The sequence below is a fragment of the Taudactylus pleione genome, unplaced genomic scaffold, assembly GCF_031769625.1.
Source record: "Taudactylus pleione unplaced genomic scaffold, aTauple2 ptg000236l, whole genome shotgun sequence".
In the NCBI taxonomy this organism is placed as follows: Eukaryota; Metazoa; Chordata; class Amphibia; order Anura; family Myobatrachidae; genus Taudactylus; species Taudactylus pleione.
Window position 1 is genome coordinate 7,259,010 of NW_028284638.1, and position 21,643 is coordinate 7,280,652.

Genomic DNA, 21,643 nt, shown 5'->3' on the forward strand with positions numbered 1-21,643 from the left:
CTAGATAAATAATGCATCTACAGAGAGGACAGGTATAGACATACAGAGTGATGAATGCAGATATTATAAAAATACGGCGCACATCTGAATAGATCAGTCATACTACAGATGTAAATTTTCCCTCATTGGCTCCTGCAAGCTCCTTGACTTGAGTGTTAGTAAGATATGTTAGTTATTGCAGTAGCACAATGGGTTCCACTAAACATGCTTTAGGAGTTTTCCCCCTAAATGTAGCCTTTCAGAATCAAGGAACACATTTTGGAGTGTAGCAAGATATCTTAATGTGGCAGCATAAAATCAACTGTGGATTATCTTGAACTTTTTAAAGTAAAGTTTTCTACAAGTGTTTGTGTTGAAAGAGGAGTGTGCTACTGCACAGAATCCAGTCTTCCTGTTTCTCCAGGGAGGCTTCATGCCCTGTTCCAAGATGGCCACTGAGATCACTACTGAGCATGTGCAGAGGCCATCTTGTCTGTACTGTGTAATGGTGCGTACACACTGGGCGATTAAAGTGGATGACTGAACGATAACGATATCGTTATCGTTCAGTCGTCCACTTTATCGTCCATTTTTAAGCCCAAAAAGATGAACGATGACGACGACGCGCGTTCCCGCGGGTCGTTCGTCATCATCGTTCATCGGGCTGACATGCAGGCCAACCTGACGATCTCGTCAGGTTGCTGCATGTCAGGGAATGGGGGAGAGAGCCCGGCGCTGAACGATATCGTTAATGATATCGTTCAGCGGCTGTGCTCAATGTCATAAACGACATTGAGCACAGTCTGCCGGGGGGGACACACTAGACGATATCGCTCAGGGAGCATATCGTCTAGTGTGTATGCACCTAAAGAGTGACATTGTGGTAGAGAGAAGTCTCTTGCTTAGCTCCTCTGAGAGACCCAGTTAATACCTGCATATAACATTTTGGCTTTCAGTTTTCTTTATTTTAAAATATAAACATTGTGGTCCATGTTGACAAGATAGAAAGACGCACATGCTGCAGATTTGTTGGCTGCATATTCCTGCAGCATATCTCCCAATGTACCAACATCACAAAGGTGGAGCACCATTGGATTGAGATTTGGTAATTAAGGTGTCTTTGTACACTTAACTCATTATCACAGATTGAGATAACATATGCTTTGTGACATGGTGCGTTATCCTGCAGGAAGTAACATTAGAAGATAGGTAGACAGTGGCCACAATAGTATGCGCATAGGGCCTGATTAATTTAGGATCGTTACTGCAACAGCGTACACAGTTGGCTGATTGTTGCATACTGCGCATGCGTATGCATCACAGTGCGTGTGTACGAAGGCATCACTGCGATCACACTGACCACATAGAGTCATTGCAGAGTGCTTGACAGTGAGTGTTTGGGGGTGGTGACGGGAGGGTGGTCGCTGTCCATTTAAATTAGCCATTGCTTGGGCATGCATAAATTAGCCATTGCTTGGGCATGCATAAATTAGCCATTGCTTGGGCATGCATAAATTAGCCATTGCTTGGGCGTGCATAAATTAGCCATTGCGATTGCATACGCAGCTTGAGTATTTACTGTGTGCATCAAAGTTAGCAATTTCTAAGTAGTGTCATAGCTGCTGTAATTCTGCATGAGGGGCCGATGGTACTCGATGTTACTGATGTTTATGGAGGTTTTCAAGGTATTGAAGATGTGAGGTAACAGTAGTGTGAGGCAATGGGTGTCTCTAGTTATACAAATACTGAGATTGTTGTATGGAATATAGACATTTGTGGTGGATTTTGATATCTGAGTCTGTGTCTACTAGCTCAAATGTGTCACTTTCAGGAATGTTCCAATATGCTATGCACTGTACAAGAATTCAGGTCCTGTGAGCCATGAAGTATCTTTAACGAGAATGGCTGTGAGAGCTCTTGTAGCATGGTCTGAAGGATTATGAAGGAGGTTGATTTGGGCCAGATGATTTGGCTTTTTCCGGTGCTGCCATTGCCTAACATAATTATGTCCCAAGTAGGGGTTGTTCCCAAAAAGATTCTAGAGAAGTATACATTAATTCAGCATCTTTCTTACCAGAGGGCTCTTCGGTTAACAATGTGATTCAAGAAGATCTCTGTAGAATTAGTTATCAATCATTTGAGGGGAATGTTGTCCCGATGGTCACAATACTGACTCTGGATGCCGATGGTCATCACAATACCTGCTCCAGTATTTCGGATTAGGGTTAAGTTTAGCGTTAGGCAGTAGATGGAGGTATAGGGTTTGGCTGTGGTAGGGGACATTTAGGGTTAGGCTGCAGGAGCAGATGGTTATGTTTAGGCTGCCAAAGGGGACGGTTAGAGTTATGTTTTGGGAGGAGTGGGTTAGAGTTAAGGTTAGGGTAAGGGTAAGAATACTAACCAACATATGTCAGGATTTTGGCTGTTTGGATTCCTTTGCCAGTATTGTGACCATCGGGATGTTTACCACAGGGATATCGTACCCAACCCATTTGATGATGCCTTTTCCATTGTGCAGTCATTTGTAGTCAGGGCTCTTACGCATATTTGAAAGATCCAACACATTCTGGAAATGGTAAATTTTAGCTAATACAGGGGAGCATATTGTTTCTCATTATTTAGATGACTTCTTGCTAGTGGTTCCTCCAGGTCCCTCTAGTTGCGCTAAGCTTTTTCTAGTGTTAAGGTTTTGTTTGCGGAGTTCAGTGTTTCCATCGCATGTGAGAAGACTAGGGACCAGTGTGTGTCCTGGTTTACCTTGCTATCGAGATCCATACCTTGGAGGGATATTGTCAGCTTCCATTGGATAAGGTGGTCATGTTGCAGGATGCCTATTGAATATTTTTTGCATTGGCATTTCGTAAGGTCACTTTATGTCAGGTGCATTACCTGAGTCTTTTTAATTTTGCTGCCAAGTTATACACATGGGGAGAATATTTTGCACAAACCTGCAGCATGCAATGGTTGGTAGGTGCAACCATACCATTTTTCTTGCCTGTCCAGTGAAATATAGAAGAACATCAGGGTCTGGGATGCCTTTCTATCACAGTTTAATGGAATTTGCATATCACCTTTGTCTTTAGAGTCTAACAGGGAGGATTATTTGTTTACTGGAGTGGCAGGCTCTTCCAGTTTCAAAGCTTATTTAGATGGGAGTTGGTATGCAGCTCCAAGGCTGGATGAGTGGACTCGGGAGGAATGGTTGAGGAATTTTCTTTTTCTCAAGCTCTTTCTTTTGAACTGTGAGATGGGCACTTGCGCAATAAGAGTGTCAAATTGTGGTTCTTGCTATCAACTGTCAGCAAGCTACTTCCCTGATGGCTATTCACTTGATAGGTGAGATTATTCTGCGATGTCTTTTATTTAACCTTTATTTTCCTGCCTAGCATCGTCTAGGTTTTGAGAATAGTTTTATAGTTGCATTGTCCCATTTGGATTGGATTTGTTGTAAGACTTTGTACTTCATGCCAATCGGCTTGCTGAGTTGTGCCCTTCTTACAGTATGTCTGGCAGGTTATCAAGCCAGCATGGAGGGCTTAGCCCACTGAGTAATTGTACCTTCTCAGAACTTATCAAGCAGCATGGTTAGATTGGCTGTAGTTTTGCAACCTCAGCTCAAATAAAGGTAAGAGTCGTTGCGAGACGATGCTTTTCTTTGTTTGGGGATTTTATTTAGCGAGTAGGTCATGGGCAGAAGTGGTATGATGTTAGCAAGGATTTCTTATATTTTGCATTTGCACGGCTGGACGGACCTTACCAAGAGATTTGTTGTTGTCAAGGCTCAACAGGGATGGGCCAGATTGGCATCTTATCAATAGTTGTCTTCTTCCATGGTTGCATTCTGTCATTCATTTTGTCTGTTCTTGTAGTTATGAGACCTTACATTTCATTTTGCCTTCTCTATGACATTTTACAGAGCCTTTCATTTGTCAGATTTGGTGGCTCCAGCAAGGCAGGCCATCTCTTCTTTGCCCATTTTGCATGTTTTAGCTAATTATTCCACAGTTTTTTGTAAAATACAGCACTCCCAAACTAACCAGTTGGACAAAGGTCGATTGGTGTCCCTTCTAACTTGTGATGTTTCTCAAACTTGTCTGTTTTCATTAGCTAAATCAATACCACAAATGTGGCTGATTCATTTGGACAGTTTACTGGTAACTAAATACCAGTTTGGCTGGATGTTAAAGCTCTGTATTATGGCCCTCGTTCTATCCCTGGCTGAGTTTGGTACTGATTTCTTCAGGATCAGTGTGGCTATGTTAGCCACCCTATGTCTTTGGAGTTTTTGAGTAATGCACTTATTTCATGTTTTTTTTTAGCTGGTTGGTTGTTGACTGTTTCATGTTGGCTATAGTGCCTTATTAATGTATTTTTTCCTCTTTGACTCCTTCACGGGTGGGCACGGTGATTTGTATTTTATTTGGGTCTTGGTCCATTCCTGGCCATTCTTTCTTCGCTACCATTTCTTTTCTTCCTCTTCTTTTAAGTATCATTAAATAAAGCAGACCCTTTTACCTGCCAATAAGTATCTTATACTATTTATTATAGAGATGTGTGGTTTGGTTTTCCAGAAATCCGAATCAACCCAAATTTTGTGAATCTGGACAGATCCAACTCACAGTTTTGATCTCCTGAGGAAATCCAATCAGAACAGAGTCGTGGTTCTGATCTTCCTGCAGTTCAGAATTCAGATTTTAAATCCACATTTTGGGTTTTTGATTGCAAAAATGTTAGTTGTTTTTAAAAAACTTTTTAGCAATTTGAAAAAAAAAACAACTCTGATCCAAAACCAAAACACGAAGATGAATCCAGATCCAAAACCAAAACACAGGGGTCATCGCACATCTCTAAATTACTATAGTATAAGAGTTGGTATTAATATCTGTGCAAAAATTATAGGCCGACATCAGCCAATAAGTAGTTTAAGCATGTTGAAGGTAATTGCCACATTTTTAAAAAATATATATTTTATTGAATTTTCAGGACAAACAATAAAGATACAAATAAATAACAGCAGAAATATGCAGTAAGAATTAAACATGTAAACCAGCATTTGATCCTTTCAGGCAAATCTTGTGGACCACAACTGGTAAAAAAGGTAGTACGTCACCGACACAAAATATTATTCAATACAGGTACACAAGAAAATGAGGTAAGGAATAAGATTATTATAAATCTTACACATACAAATAAATGATAAACATACAAATACAATAACAAGACAAGACAAGATGGGGGGAATAAAGAACAGGAAAAAAGGGATGTGGAGTGGGGGTAGGAAAGTAAAATCTATTTATGGATTTGGATGCTGTAAAACATAAGAAAAAGGAGGAAGAATATCTTTTCAGGACAACTTACACTACACACTGTTTACAGGAACACACAAAAATAATTGCCACGCAGAATAATGGTAGATGATACCAATCTGTATTCTCAAATAAACTGAGAACATGTTGCTGAGTCCAGGAGTCCAGTGACTCAATAAAATGACCCCATTTTTTATAAATTTAAGAACCCCCTTTTCTACATCCAGGAGAGTAGATTATCTCTCAAAATATAAAGTTTTCATTAGTAGCAGTTTAACTACCTCTAATAGAGGAGATTTCTGGGAAGTCCAATTTAGTAAAAACCCTTTTTTGGCTATAGTAACTACCACCGATAGGACCAGAATCAAATGTTTGGAGGAGGCTAAAAGTCTGCACAAAGTAGTGCCAACGGATCTAAATGTGATGGAGATGGAGAGCAATCCCAGAAATGATGATAGAAAAGTGCCAACGGATCTAAATGTGATGGAGATGGAGAGCAATCCCAGAAATGATGATAGAAAAGTGTCTTCTGTGCATGACACTTAGGGCCCTGACCTGTCTCTTCCTCCACCATGCGCATTAGCTGTCCTTGAGGTTTATAAGCCATATGTATAGTGCAGAAATGTACTTCCAGGAGGATGGCAGAAGGAAGTTATTTCAAGGGAAGCTCCATCTGGGTTAGTGAATCCACCGAAGTAAAGCATTCAGGAAAATCACTAGACCACCTAGTATATAATGGATCCCAACGTTTGGACCGGTCAACAGTAAGCAGGTCCCAATACAGGTAGTTTATCTTATCCGGGACAGAGTTAATCAATAACAGCAAGGACAACAATACATCATCCTCATTGACAAGATGAATGGGAGGAGTAAAAAAGGCTATGTAATGCCTTACTTGTAAATACATGAAAAAAATGTGAATTTGGTAACCCATATTTATCTTTCAATACCTGGAAAGAAAAAAAGATTGCCTCCAGGATCAAAGACATCGCTATAATCCCTCTCATCCGCCATTCCTTATACTAAACATTATCGAATGAAGGTGAAGAACAAGGATTCCAAAATAAATGTATGTATTTTGAGGTGGTGTAATCACTAGAGAGAATTGTGTGCATCTTGATCCATGAGAGATATGGACAGAGTTGCCTACCCTAAGTTGGGAGCTCCCGCTACCCTGCAAAGTAGGCTGAATCCCCTGCATTCCCACTGCCCCTGCATGAGACTGTGAGTGTTTCAGAGCTCACTGTAGCTCCTGCAAAATCTATTGATGTCAGAGCCATGGGAGAGGAGAGGGGGGAGGGGAGATCTATTAATGTGTGTGTGGGGGGGAATCTAGGAATGTGAATGTGTGTTTGTGTAGGGGATCTAGTAATGTGAATGTGTGTAGGGGATCTAGTAATGTGAATGTGTGTGTGTGTTTGTGGGGGGGGGAATCTAGTGACGTGAATGTGTGTGTGTTTGTGTGTGTGTGGGGGCAATCTAGTAACGTGAATGTGTGTGTGTAGAGGATCTAGTAATGTGAATGTGTGTGTGTGTGTGTAGGCGATCTAGTAATGTGTGTGTGTGTGTGTGTGTGTGTAGGGGATATAGTAATGTGTGTGTGTGTAAGGGCTCTAGGAATGTGTGTGTGTGTGTGTGTGTGGAGGGGTTCTAGTAATGTGAATGTGTTTGTAGAGGATCTAGTAACGTGAATGTGTGTGTATAGAGGATCTAGTAATGTGAATGTGTGTGTATAGGGGCAGTGGCGGGCTGGGCCGGGGGGCAGGGTGCCATGTGCCCCCCGGGCTGCAGCATCATGCGGGCCATGGGCCGGTGCAGTCTGTGTCACTGTGACACAGACTGCACCGCGTGTGTAGCGATGACCAGACGGAGTTCGGTCAGCGCTACACTACACAAGTGACAAACACAAAGTTCCGGCAGCTGTGTGTTTGTTGTAAGCAGCAGCCAATGAGAGTCTGTCAGACTCTCATTAGCTGCTGCTGCGCCCACTGCGGGAGCCGCTCCATCTTCCGGCTCCCGCAGTGGGCAATGGGAGAGACGTCATGATGTCATATGACGTCTCTCCCATAATGCAGAGCGGCCCGACCCCGGAGGACAGACGGAGGAGCAGATGGCGGCGGCAGGAGCGGGGATTCAGGTAAGTGTTTTTTTTAATTTTGTTTTTTATATTACGTGTGTCTACTGGGGGGGGTGTCTGGCACTACTGGGGGCACTACAAAGGGGTGACTACTACTACTGGGGGCATTACAAGGGGGGTGGGGGACTACAACTACTGGGGGCACTACAAGGGGGGACTACTACTACTTGGGGCACTACAAGTGGGGACTACTGCTGGGGGCACTACAAGGGGGAGGGGACTACTACTACTGGGGACTACTACTACTGGGGGCACTATAAGGGGACTACTACCACTGCTACTGGGGGCACTACAAGGGGGGTGGGGGACTACTACTACTGGGGACTACTACTACTGGGGACACTACAAGGGGGGGACAACTACTACTGGGGACACTACAAGGGGGGACTACTACTACTGGGGACTACTACTACTGGGGGCACTACAAGGGGGGGGACTACTACTGGGGGCACTACTGTAGGCCTGCATAAGGGTGTTCTCTCCTGTGGCACACGGGGGCACTGCATATGGGCACTATGACAGGGGGCTGCCCTAATCTTTATTTTTACCTTACATTAATCCCATATGGACTCACCTCCTCCCTGGAACACTGGAGGGGGGGGGGTGCTGTAGCACGCATATTCTTCGGACACACACGCTACTCCTCTGCCAGGGCCGCCTGCATGCATTTGCCCCCCAGACTAAAAGTTGCCAGCCAGCCCCTGTATAGGGGATCTATTAATGTGAATGTGACAGGGCAGATATCTATTAATGTCAGTGGGGGAGCTAGGGTGTCAGCTTATAGGAATATATATGCCCATAGGTGGAGCTAGACACGCCCTTTGGGCAGAGCAGACTACAACCCCTCAATGCTGCACGCAGCGCATTATACTACCATCTGCAATCTCATTGAAAGGGGTTTTCAAAAGTAGGTAAGTATGGATATGGAGCTCTAAAAAAACTGTTAGATTTAATTTTAGCAAAGACTTTACTCCACTTTTAAATGTAATATTAAAATGCTGTAAGCTGATAACCATGAGGTGGTTATATCCAATTTAGGTGCACTACTTTTGTGAAAGTTTATTTCTTCTATATTTTTTTTTATCAGTTTATGGTCACTTATTTTGTAAAATGCTGTAATATGCCAGCTAGTTTATAAATACCCACCACAGGTGTCTTTGTATTTCATTTGTATGACAGAGGATTTAGGGGTCTATTTACTAAGCAGTGTTAGGAGACAGAGTGAAAAGTGACAAGAAAGTGATAAGGTGCCAGCCAATCAGCTCCCAACTGCCATCTCACTGGCTGTGTTTGAAAAATGACAGTTGGGAGCTGATTGGCTGGCACCTTATCACTTTATTATCACTTTTCACTCTGTCTCCTAACACTGCTTAGTAAATAGACCCCTAAGTGTTAAATCTTTATACAACCCAATAATACCATCATTTGGATTAAAAATAAAACGTCAAAACTGGTCACACCACATTGATACATTCATTCTTGAAATTAATAAATGATTTAGTTAATACATATAATAATATAAACAATGCAGACACGCTTTCTCTAGTATCACTATTTTGTCTGAGAAGAGTGTCCAGATTCCTTCAGGCATGACCTGCATCACATGGAGATCACATGCTGTCAGCATCACATGCTCCCTCTGCAATATTGTCAACTGGAGCTTGATGTCCCTGATGTAACTGCAAAATATTGTCTTGCAGCCTGGAAAAGATAATGGATGGTTTAAAATAAGTATGTCTAAAAACATAGACTTTTTCACAGTCTTACATTTGCTATCTAGAATACAGGTATGATGTTTCAGCAGTGAGCATGCACACAGTCCCTTTTAGTTGGTGGTATAAACATGCATTTACTTTCAGTGGAAGCAGACACGTTTAAATCCCTGCTGAGCAGTGGGGAAGAGAGAGATGAGCTGTCTAGAAAGCATTTTCTCTCTTTATAATACTTAAAAAAAATCCTTGGACTGCGTTGTGCATTGCAATGCAAGGATTCAGCAGTGTAAGAGCACATCAGGGCATTGAGGAAAAGCTTAATGTGTTCTCATTAGCGAACAATGGAGGCGGGGTGGAAACAGAGCAGCGAGGGAGGAGGTGAAGGAGAAAGGAGGGGGAGAAGTACTTCTGTGCATATAGCAGAGGCAGAGCAATGGACCACTCTGGGAAGCATTACAATTTTGTGCCTTCTCACTTCTATTCCCTGAGTCCCACAGCTTTACATGGTTCTTTCACAGACAGTTCAGTAAAATACCTCCCAAGTCTCATGTAAAGAGAGCTGTGTTGTACATAGCTGCTTACGGTTTAACAATTTCCTTACTTGTACCTTTTCCTTATAAAACCTCTGTGTATTCAGTTGTACATTAAATATACCAAACCCTCTTGGGATGTTTAATGGGAAATTACTCAAATTTAATATATACATTAAAATTGAAGTATTATATAATGTGATTTAAATGACCATATTTAACTGTTAAATTGATGTTCTTATTTTGGAACTAGCTCAGAGGTTCCCAAACACGGTCCTCAAGGCTCCCCAACAGTTCAGGTTTTAGAGATATCCATGGTTGAGCACAGGTGGTTAAATCAAATTGAATGAGGTACTAATTAAATCACCTGTGCTCAACCATAGCTATCTCTAAAACCTGAACTGTTGGGGAGCCTTGAGGACCGTGATTGGGAACCTCTGAACTAGCTCAGTTTGTCTGGTGACCGATATATAATGCAGAGCCCTTACTTTTGGCAACTAGACAAAACAAGATAATTTTCCTGTGGCTAGTATATAAAACAAACACATTCATGGTGACTAGTATAAAAAGAAGACAACGTCCTGGGTGCCTTTATACATAGGTGCCGAGAGGGGGGTACTAATTACCTTTATTGGGCTTGTTGGAGGGGCCTGGCGGGGGTCCAGGCATGTTGGAGGGGCCAGGCGGGGGCCCGGGCTTGTTGGAGGGGCCTATCGGAGGACGCCCCCCTCCCTGTAATCTGTCGGCAGGCCAGCACACACTTTGTGGTGCTGCAGATATATTTTTTTTTTTCTCCTGTGATTTGGCCATGCCCCTGATAGAAATGGGCTGTCTATGGCATTTGGGAACCTCTGTCCTAGTCAATTAATAAAGGTGATGGGGGTTAGTAGCTGTCAAAGCTTCTTGTGTTCATTTTTACAATTAATTGGTAGAGTTTACAATGTAGGCTATGTTCATTGGTGGATAGTAACCTACGGCAGGGCCCATTCAGGGCTGTTCATTTCTTGATGTGAGCCAAAACTCTTGTTTTAGATATTACCATTATAAAGCTACAGTAGCAGAGGTGACTTTCTCAACCTGCTTCCTGGACTACAGACAGTCTCTGCTCTCCTATCCAAGTCTCCAAAGTTAGTGTGCAATCAACAGGAGTGCATTTACTACTGAGGAAGACATTAGGTTTGACTTTGTATACAATTTTTGGTAGTGTAAATCTATTTCTTTCCATTATCTCTAATGTGCTAGTTAAAAGCATTTTGCATGGCATAAAAGCCCTGTGGGAGTGGTTGCCATAAAATTCATAAAGCCTTCATATATGTCCAAGCTTTGTTCTGTAAAGATAAAACCTAATTCCAATAGATTTTATTCATAACAAACTGTATGATTGCACCTATCCTGCAGCACTTTGACAAACATACTTATACCACTGCTATCCTAGTTAAATAGGAGATAGCTAGCTTCCCCATGTAAAGCATGGTGAAACCATTGGCTAAGACTGCCCAGCAATGGCTACTGCCAGTGAAATTCGGTGATAGTCTAGCCACCATCAATGGTATCTTTTGATAGTAAATATCCTATCTTCGGCAAAAGGAAAAGTGTTCGACGATGATACAACTTTATAGAGAGTCATAAGCAGTGTCCTGTTTGTGTAAATATGTGTCACATTTAATACAAATCTACCTCTTGCCGCCTACATATATATATATATTGATGCGGTTTTGAAGGCAAAGGGTGACCACTCCAAATACTGATTTGATTTAGATTTCTTTTCTGTTTATTCACTTTGCATTTTGATAACTGATAAAAATAAACTATTAACACTTCAATTTTCGAAAGCATTCTTACTTTGCAGCATTTTTTCCACACCTGCCGAAAACTTTTGCACAGTACTACATACAGTATATTTATATTGTAGTAATGAACTGGCACTCCAGTGTAGCAAAAAGGAAAAGTTGCCTGGTTGCCCTCCTTAACAAATAGTATACAATAACGAAAATCGTCGGGACTCCTGGTCTTGCAAGGACATACAAATCCAAATAAAAACAAGCTTACCTTAAATAGACAATACATACACCCATGCAACTCGCTTCTGGGACCGGCACCTTTCAATGACGTCTTGTCAAAGAGTCCAGTAGGTCATGTGTCCGTCCCGGGCAGCTTTGCCATAGAGACTGTAAATAATATATAATACCCCTTTTACACCAAAGTCCCGAATCTGACCCGGGACTTGGAACACATTTCCAACCTGGATCAGATCCCTTTTACACTGTGGCGCCGACCCGGGCATAGCAGGTGACTAGGTGACCCGGCTCTCTGGCGCAGGTGAGCAATGCTTCTTACCCTCCCTCCCCCTCCACCACCCCCTTACCTTACTCTGAAGCGGTTCGGAGGCACGGAGGGCGGGTGGGATGCGCACCTCCGTTCTAGTCGGCCCGGCAGTGGACGTTTGGAGATTATATCATCTCTAAGAGCCACTGAAAACGGCCAATCGGGCGGCATGAGGCACAACCTGGGTCATCGTGACCTGGGTCGCGCCGTTTACACTGCAGGGTAACACGGGAATGACCCATGCTCAACCCTGCAATCCAGCCGGGTTGGTTCCCCGGGTCACTGGACCCGGGTTGATCTGTTTACACCGACAATAATCCTGGGTTGATGCACGTTCACGTGCATCAACCCGGGATTTTTAAGTCAGTGTAAAAGGGGTATAAGTAAATGTTAATAAAGTAATAAAAATATTAGATGTTGACAAAGTTAGGGATATATTTTACCGTTTTTTATACATATTTTCACACCACTCATGTAATATATTTTCAAACTGGCTCATAACTGGACTATTGTGGGATCTGCATATCACAATATGTGTATGACATCAATCTATCTATGGATGTTGCACTCTTCATCCTGAAACTGGAAAAACAGTGGAGTCTATGGTGCATCACCCTACTTCCTGTGGCAGATCTCTGTTTCGGAATATGGATTATTGTCTCCTTTTACAGTTTATGCTAACAGTATTAGCAGATGTACAAGAAGTGTCCTGTATATACTGACACTGTTCCTTTCAGCCTGCCCAGATAAGGTCTGGGGACTTGAAGTGTTTTCCCACTTTAACACTACAGAAATAGAGGTAAGCTTTTTTTGCAAAGGAAAGCAATAGAACAGGACATCCAGTGACAGATGGCATTCAGTAGATGGAGGCAGAGCTTATGAAATTTGGCCATTCCTAGCCTATAAGAGGGGCACAGGTGCACAAAGTAACATCAAATCTTATTTAAATTGAAGCATGAGAACATTTTCAAGGTCATCCAATCTAAAGCATTCATGTCATGTTAAATGTCACACATCTCATAGCGTTCTTGCAGGCACTGTGAAAAAAATGCAGAGTGTAGGCACATACTGTACTGTACCTTGCTAAAACATAGGATCACCATGAATGATCACTACCATGAACATAATTGTTGCGTACATGGCACGGAATGTTCTGTTAGTCCTCTACAGAAAGCATTATTAACAATTATTTATATAATGCACACATATTACCCAGCGCTAAATGGAGAACATTTAATAATTCACATCAGTCGCTGCCCAAGTAAAGTGCTCACTCTCTAAAATTTCCCACCACATGGGGGCAGATTCAATTAGCCGCGGGATTTACCCCGTGACTAATTACCGGCCTAAATTCCCGCGGTGCGGGGAAAAGCTATTCAATTAATTCCGGCTTTTTTCCCGCGCCGTAAAATCGGGACTAATTGAATCTGCCCCATGGACACACTTTTTTTTAGTAAGAAGCCAATTAATCTGTACCAGTAAGTTTTCGTATTATGGAATAAACGCAGAGTACCCAGAGGAAATCCACACAAACACAGGGAAAATATACAAGCTCCACACAGAGAGGAGAGAGAGGACTGGTTTTGAATAACACTGATATATATATATATATATATATATATATATAGTGGGATGGCAATTACTAGGGCGTAGCAAGGGTAGTTCCAGTGGAGCTCCTGCTCCAGGTGCCTGCTCTGGCCAGGGCGTTGGAGAGCAGACATCTGACTGGGGTGTGGATAACCTGCTGCTGAGCCTACTATAGCACAAAGCGATCAGTGCCTCCAGACAGGGGGCATGGTGTGGGCGGAGCTGTTATTGTGGCTCCGCCCACACCACGACCCAGTATGGAGGCTCTGATCTGTTTATGTGCTTCAGGCTAAGCTCAGCAGCAGGCGATCTCCCCCTCCTGCTCTCCTGTGCACTGCAACAGTCAAGAGGGGGGAGGAGGAAGGTAAAGTGGCATATCTGTGTTTGTGAAGGGAGGGAAGCTGTATTAAGGGGAAGAACTGTGTGTGTATGAGTGTGTATGGGGGTTGGTCTGTGTGAGGAGGGGAGATCTTTGTGTGTGTGTAAGGGGGTGGTTGAGTTAGTGGGGGAAGCTGTGAGTGTGTGGGGAGGCTGAGTGAGGGGGGAGAGCTGTGTAAGGGTAGGGGGAGAGCTGTGGGGGGTGGGCTCCCAGTAAAGAGATCTGAGTGAGGGGGAGCCCTGTGTGTGTGGGGGAGCCTGAGTGAGGGGGAGCATTGTGTGTATTTGAGGGGAGGAGAGCTGAGTAAGGGGGAAGAGCTGTGTGTGTGGGGGGATATGTGTGAGGGGGTAGATCTAAGTGAGGGGTGAAAGCTATATGTGTGTGTGTGTGAGGGGGGGAGATCTGAGTGAGGGGGTAGAGCTGTGTGAGAAATGTATATACTATGTATTTATATATACTAATATAGAGCCACCAGTCTGTATTTTGAGAAGGACCCTGTGAGGTCTCAATTCAGCACTCAATTCAGTAGAAGGGAGGAAGGGGTAGAGCCATGGGCAATAACAAAGACGGAGGAGGAGTCGGTCCACTCCCTTCATCACCCCCAACCTCTCCTCTTTTGCACCTCTGTAGTGGGTTCCACCTATCACCCTGGCCCTTCCATCAGCCAGCATGGTTCGCACGAAGGAGAGAACATGACAGCTGTATGTATGCTGCTAAGGGAAAGCCTGAGCCGGGTGCTGCTGCTGCGAGTCTGGGTCGCGGCACCCGTGACTGGGAGGAGCCTGAGCGGTGAGTCTGTTGAGGACACGCCTGACTGTTCTGACACCACATGTCAAGAAGGTGCACTAATGTTTGTTTTTATTTCCCTTTAGTTTGCCCCTACATGCTGTACACCTGGCACAACAGGGGGAGGGGGGGGAGGGGGCAGTAGCACACACATGTTCCAGGTGCCATGGCTACATGCTATGCCCCTGACTAGGTCTTATGTATAACATGTGTCCCTTACAACTGTTATCATGTGTTTGATTATTGTAGCACTGGCCAAATTACCCAATATCTTAGGCATATTTTGAGTGGTATTTTAAAATTGCTGCCCTAGATTCACAGCTAATATATAGATTGTGGCAAAGTGGTGAAATTATTATATTTCTAAGCAGAAGTATAATAAGGAAAGCATGCAAGAAAAAGCCATGCTACAGGTGAGTACACAGTTCAGGTGTAGAATATGATGACGACCTCAGAGGAAATGAGACAATTACTATGGCCTGAAGATACATATAGATATTATAGATATATAGAGGATTTTTGGTTACAAGTGTTACTCATGTAGTTTACTAGGGAAACAAATAAGTGATGCTCTAAGTACATGTCTCTAATATATCATAATGTTATTATATGTGTATTCCTAATTTCCTACACAATTAAATATTTACTCACACTTTCCAAATTACCTGGAGAATCTCTCTTTGTTCGACAATGGTGGAGTTGTATCAAGCCTTGGAGAAAGATAATGTGGAGAAATTTCCCAAAGCAACCAATCATCTCCTGTTATTTATCTAGCAAAGTCTTTGAAACGAAAGTAGCTAATTGGCTGCTTTGGGCAACTACCCTACCTTATCTTTCTCCAAAGTTTGATACATCTCCCCCTCAGTGTGGGTATGTCTGGTGGAGTATTTGATATATGACTGAATTTGTCGGCATAATGTGAGCATAATATTTATTTTATTAAATGAAAAAATAAATAAAAGGTTTTGTTACAGTAGTGAAGCTTTTATCTTTTAGTTATACAAGAGGTTTATCCAGCAGTGGTTCCAACCTCAACCAGGTCGACTGGTCTACTATTCCTGAGGTCTCACATAAGCGCACAATACATTTGACTAGAACCACACATTTTTTATACTTATCTAAATGATAGGGTGCACTATAAGCACCCACCTGTCTTTTTATATTAGTGTCTAATTGTTGGTCCTGGGCTGCTGAAGTCTTGGACAAGGAGGAGAAGCCATCACTTGTATTTGAGTGTGTGCTGAGGATGACTATTTTCTTTGAATATATATTGTTGGTCATTTATATAATTCAACTTTAAATTTATAAAAAGTCTGTGGAGTGCTGCCTTTTACTAGGGTTTGTGCCTGCGGTATGCAGTCGGGAAGCCGGCGGACCTAATCCCGACAGCCGGCTTCCCGACTGCTTAATCCCGGCGAGGGTTAAATGACAGGCGTCTAAATCTAGATGCCTGTCATTTTACAGACACGATCGAAGTGATGCCGAGCGCGGACAGCCGCAGGGGGGGGTTAGGTTAGGGGCTCCCGGGGGGGACTTAGGGTTAGGCAACCCCCGGGAGGTTAGGGCAGGGGGAGGGAGGGTTAGGGTTAGGCACCCCCGGGGGGGAGGTTAGGGTTAGGCACCCCCCTGTGGGACTTAGGTTTAGGCGGCAGGGAAGGAGGGGTTAGGTTTAGGCACTTAGAGGGGGGATTAGGGTTAGGCACTGGGGGGGGGGAAGGTTAGGGTTAGGCACCCCTAAAGATGGGTCAGGGTTAGGGGGTAGAATTAGGTTAGACAATACTTACCTTGGACGATCGAGATTTCCTCCTATGCCGGGATGCCGCTGTCGGGATTCCAAACGCCGGGCATTGGTCCGGCGGTAAATCATACCGATTCTGTGCCTGCTATATACATTTCAGGAAGGCACCGCAGCAGTTGTTATTCTATCCAGAGCGCCAAACTTTACAACATATACAGGAGTATATATATACAATATGTATATACAGTTACACACTCTCAACGCATGTTATTTGATGCAAATAGTTGGTCAGCCAAGCATGTGGCAGATCTCAAAACACTCCATCTAGCACTAAATATCTATTCATGGTTAAAGTCACTTAGATCACATTTCTTCCCTATTCCAGTGTTTTTCATAGACTACAACGTATACTCTTGGCCATGTCTGCATGTTGTTTTGCCTATTGTCACTGTCTTATGATTGTCTGATTAGATATTTGCATTAGTCTATAGGTGTACAGGAGTGCAAAATAAAATGGCCACTATGCAAGTCTGTACATATATGGACTATGACAAGATGAATGAAGAAAGAACAAAATATTTTATTTTATATTTAATAAAGTAGTGAACAAGATTTTGGGGTGTTGAGTTTATTGCAATTAAAGTTTGGTTTAAAATCCTGTATGTGACATTTATTTTTCATTAAAAAATACCTTAAAATAAGCAGCATGCTCTCTTCCAGAATCCTTAACCAGCATCAGTGCTATAAAGATTGGCTCGTTTCTAGTACTATAACAGGGAGACCATGAAGGTGAGATTCCCCTTCTACAGTCTGAGGTTGGTGAAAGCAGAACGGCTTTCTGGTGGCAAAGGTGGCTTTCGCAGAGGCTACCAACCCCAATGCAGAAAAGCCTTTATGCTTCTACGTAGCCCACCATCTTTGCTTCCCCAGTTGTTCCAGTATAATGGAAAGAAATTCCTAACACCCTTCCCAAACCAAATAGTAAAAATAAATAACAGCCAACTCCAACCAGAAAGGGATGACAACCAGGAATAGGTGACATCAATTATGGTACCAATTTTATTTGTTCTTTATAATGAATTTGTAACACCCATCTTCGATGTCCGGTGGATTGAACAGGTTCCATCAGGTATGCTTCCTTTTCTTTCCCAGGCAGAGAGGTAAAGACAAACTGACCACAGACCAAAGAATCACACAGGTTTTACATAAATACACTTTAATTAACAAAGTGACACTTTTAAACATTTGACCTTGAAATTAACAAAAGGTCCTTTCACAGGTAAGCAGATACATTACAGTACTTAACTCAGATCGAATTTATGCTGGATGGTCAATGTACCATATACACTAATGGCGAGAAGTAATAGGGTCCAAGTGTTTTGTGTGAGACAAACTCTGACCTTCTCGCACATTTAAATGTCCGAGTTTGTCTCACAACTCACCAAATGTAATAGCCTGCAAACTTGTGAGTTCGAGGCTATTACATGATGTGATTTCGGGTGAGTTTTCTCCTATGAAAACTCGAACCTTTTAATGCAACTAGCATTGAAAGGTCCGAGTTATACAGAAGCCTTCACAGATCAGTGTTTCTGTGTTTAAAATAGAGATGTGTGCCGGACCAGTTTTGCTGGATTTGGATTTGGCTCTGATTGGTCGTCCGGCTTTGGATTTGGATTTGCCAAAGCGCCGTGACTGGTTTTGGCTTTGGATTTTTTACAAAAAGCTAAAATCACATAACTTGGGCTTTTTTTTTGTTCCTAGAGTATTATTAACCTCAATAACATTAATTTCCAGTCATTTAAAGTCAATTTAGACCACCTCAGAGCTCACAAAATTGTTTTCACCATTATTGGCCAAAGGCTGCAGTGAGCTGGCTGGTTACTAAGCGACAGAGCAGCGGCACAGACACAGAGGTTTAAAGCACATCTATGAAACATTGCCACACAGCAGTGGCAAAAATGAAAGGTATTGCAAGATGGAACTGTCCTTGGGCCCTCCCACCCACCCAGTGGGGTACGGCCAGCAGAGTCACAGTACTTGTATACACAGTGGGCTATGGCCCAAGGAGTCACAGTGCTTGTATGCACAGTGGTGTATGGTCGACAGAGTCACAGTACTTGTATATACAGTGGGGTATGGCCCAAGGAGTCACACCCACTGTATTCACAGTGGGCTACGGCCCAAGGAGTCACAGTGCTTGGATACACAGTGGGGTACGGCCAACAGAGTCATAGTAATTGTATACACAGTGGGCTATGGCTCCAAAAAAAAACATTTTTTTTCTTCACTTTTTAAACTTTTTTTTATTAAATATTTTACTTTTTTGACACTGGAGCAGATGGGCATGAGTACAGTGCAGCATACATCAGCATGCCTTGTACACACAGCCACTTGTGAGTTTGGACTTTAATCAGCAGAGTATAGAACAGCATACATCAGCGTGAAGTGTGCCCCTATACACAGTCACTTTACCAGCACAGCCACTTGTGAGTCTGGACACAGCTACTTTAATGAGCAGAGCAGTGCACAGTCCTAGTAGCGGCGCCTTATATAGAAACCAACTCTGTGAGAGTCCGATGTCCGGAGGATGACGTTTGGCCTCGAAGTGGGATCCAAGTTAGGTGGGAACACGTGAGCCGTGGCTTGGGTGGACTCGGATCCCCAGTGTTCGAAACTGTTCGGATTCCACAGAATCTGAACAGCTCATCTCTAGTTTAAAAAAATAGTAAACAGAAAAAAAAAATTATATGCGTTCCCTCCCCCCCCACAAGCATAGACAGCCCCGGGCTCTAATGAACTTGTCCTAGCTCTTAAAATACAGGGAACAAATTTAGTAGGGGTCCCCTGTATTTTCAGGACAAGCACTGGGCTCTGTTGAGGCTGTCCGGGTTCTTAAAATACAGGGGATAAAATGTGCAGGGTTTCCCTGTATGTTAATAAGCAGCAAAAGGCTCTATTGAGCCAGTCCAGGTTGTGGAAATACAGGGTACAAAATGAAAAATTATTGCATGAGAACATGTTTAATACTGACTTCAATACAACTAAAAGCAAGTGAAACCAATGACCATTGACTTTTTTTTGCCAAATGTCCATGATGTACTATTTTTCAATATACATATTTTTAATACAATTAGGTAGATGAATTGAGTCAGAATATGAAGGAGACAGTTAAGCCCAGTATTGATATTGAACAACTGGGATGCTGTTTGTACATTGTTTTTTTTTGGTGTAAATACAGTTTATTCAGAGAGATACACATTTGTGTTTCGTAACAATACATCACACTTTTAAAATACATGCTGTAGGGAAAACACAGTTTGCAACACCAGACTTATTTGTGAAGTGCACTCTGTTTAGATTCAATCAGGAGATTTAATAAAAATGTTAATTCAGAATTCTTAACCATTGCCTCTTCAGCTGTTGTGGAACAACAACTGCCAGCAATAAAAATGCAGGAACTCAACTGGCTCATTTATCATGTAGAAGACATCAAATCCAACACATTTTTAACGTTAAACTGCAATTTAGATACCAGTTAGGACAGGCCCCACTGAAATTTCTATATTGCTGGAAATGTTATATCCACCCTCCCTGCAGTGCTGCATGTTTTTTGCACAATGCACATCTACTTGCAATATCTTAACATTTTGGCAAAGCTGAGTCGGGTACAAAGATTTTAACAATAGATCAATAAACAAAAAAAACAAGATAATTTATCTTAAGCAAGAATATTTAAAAAAATAAGCCAATTACCAGGCTGCCTTGGCGCATCTGTGTCATGCACATACGCGCGACTTCAGGCGGGATCAGCACCTTAAGTGGCTCCTCATAATCTAAATAGGTGGCGATATAGTCTGAGCCACCACCTATCCCAGCTGCTGACTTGGCCTCCTTGCCCATCTTGGCCTTAAATTTGATGTTGGACAGCCACTTTTTGCAGATATCGACTGTCCTGCGCACAGGTCCCTCTGCATTCACCGCAGTCACCACCTTGTCCTATGTGACGTTCTTCCTCCTGGTGGTTACTTGCACCGCCGCCCTACCAAACAGCTGCTGGTGGTGGTTCATAACCTCAGTGGCCATATTCTCCGCAAGCGAAAACTTGACATTGCGGCCGGTCCTGGTGCAGCCTGGGCTCCCCATCACTTTCCACATCAGAGGACTGTGGATCCTGGGATGTCACCTCCTCCACATCACTACCCTCTGCCGATGACATGACACACTAAACACAGAACACTGAAAAATAAAGTCAGACAGACTCCTACACTACCACCACACACAGCACCCACACACCACAGACACACACATAGAAACAAGAGACTGAAATAAAAAACAAGCAAATACAGAAAAATTAGAGAGTCTTTTAAATAACACCACAACAAAATAGACAAGACAACTATCACACACAATACAGCACTCAGAAATTGCAAAATAAACTCCACCAACACTAACTCCAACCTCTCAATCCTCCCCTCACTAAATCCACGAGGTTCAGACGGTTTGGGGCGTATTTATAAGGCTCTGGCATGTCACTCCCACATCTGAAAATTTCTACCAATCAAAACTGATTTACATGTACTCCCGTTTTCTTCAGAATGCGGCCACAATTAGAAAACACTGGCCGCACCAAAAATCTGATATTTACTGGAGTGTTTGTGAAGTCTCCAGTAAAACAAATATGATTACATAAACCATAGGAAAACAGACTAGCTTAGTAAATTTCAGTATTTTGCAAGAACCCCTCCCCCCCCGTGTTCAATTGATACTACCTGTGTTTAATATCAGACAAACACAGATCAAATATGAATCATATTAAGGACACTTGTAGTTTAAGGTGCTTATACTTCTAATGGGTAAATTTACTATTTCAATAGTGTTGCAGCATTAGTGGTGCATATAAGATTTATTTGAAACAATTGCAGTCTCAAGCGTAGTGATTGGCTGGCAGATGTATTTGTAGCCATTCTGACCTTTGTTGATGCTACTTAGTTTGACAAAGATATAATGTTGTTATATTCCGGCACTGAGCAAATTAGTTTATTTGTCTCCAGAAATATAAGCCTGCTCTGTTAAATCAGGTGATGGGTATTTTAAGTTCATAATAAGTTAATCCTTTGTGATGGTGATTTATATTATATTACTATTTATAGTTCTCTAAAAAAAA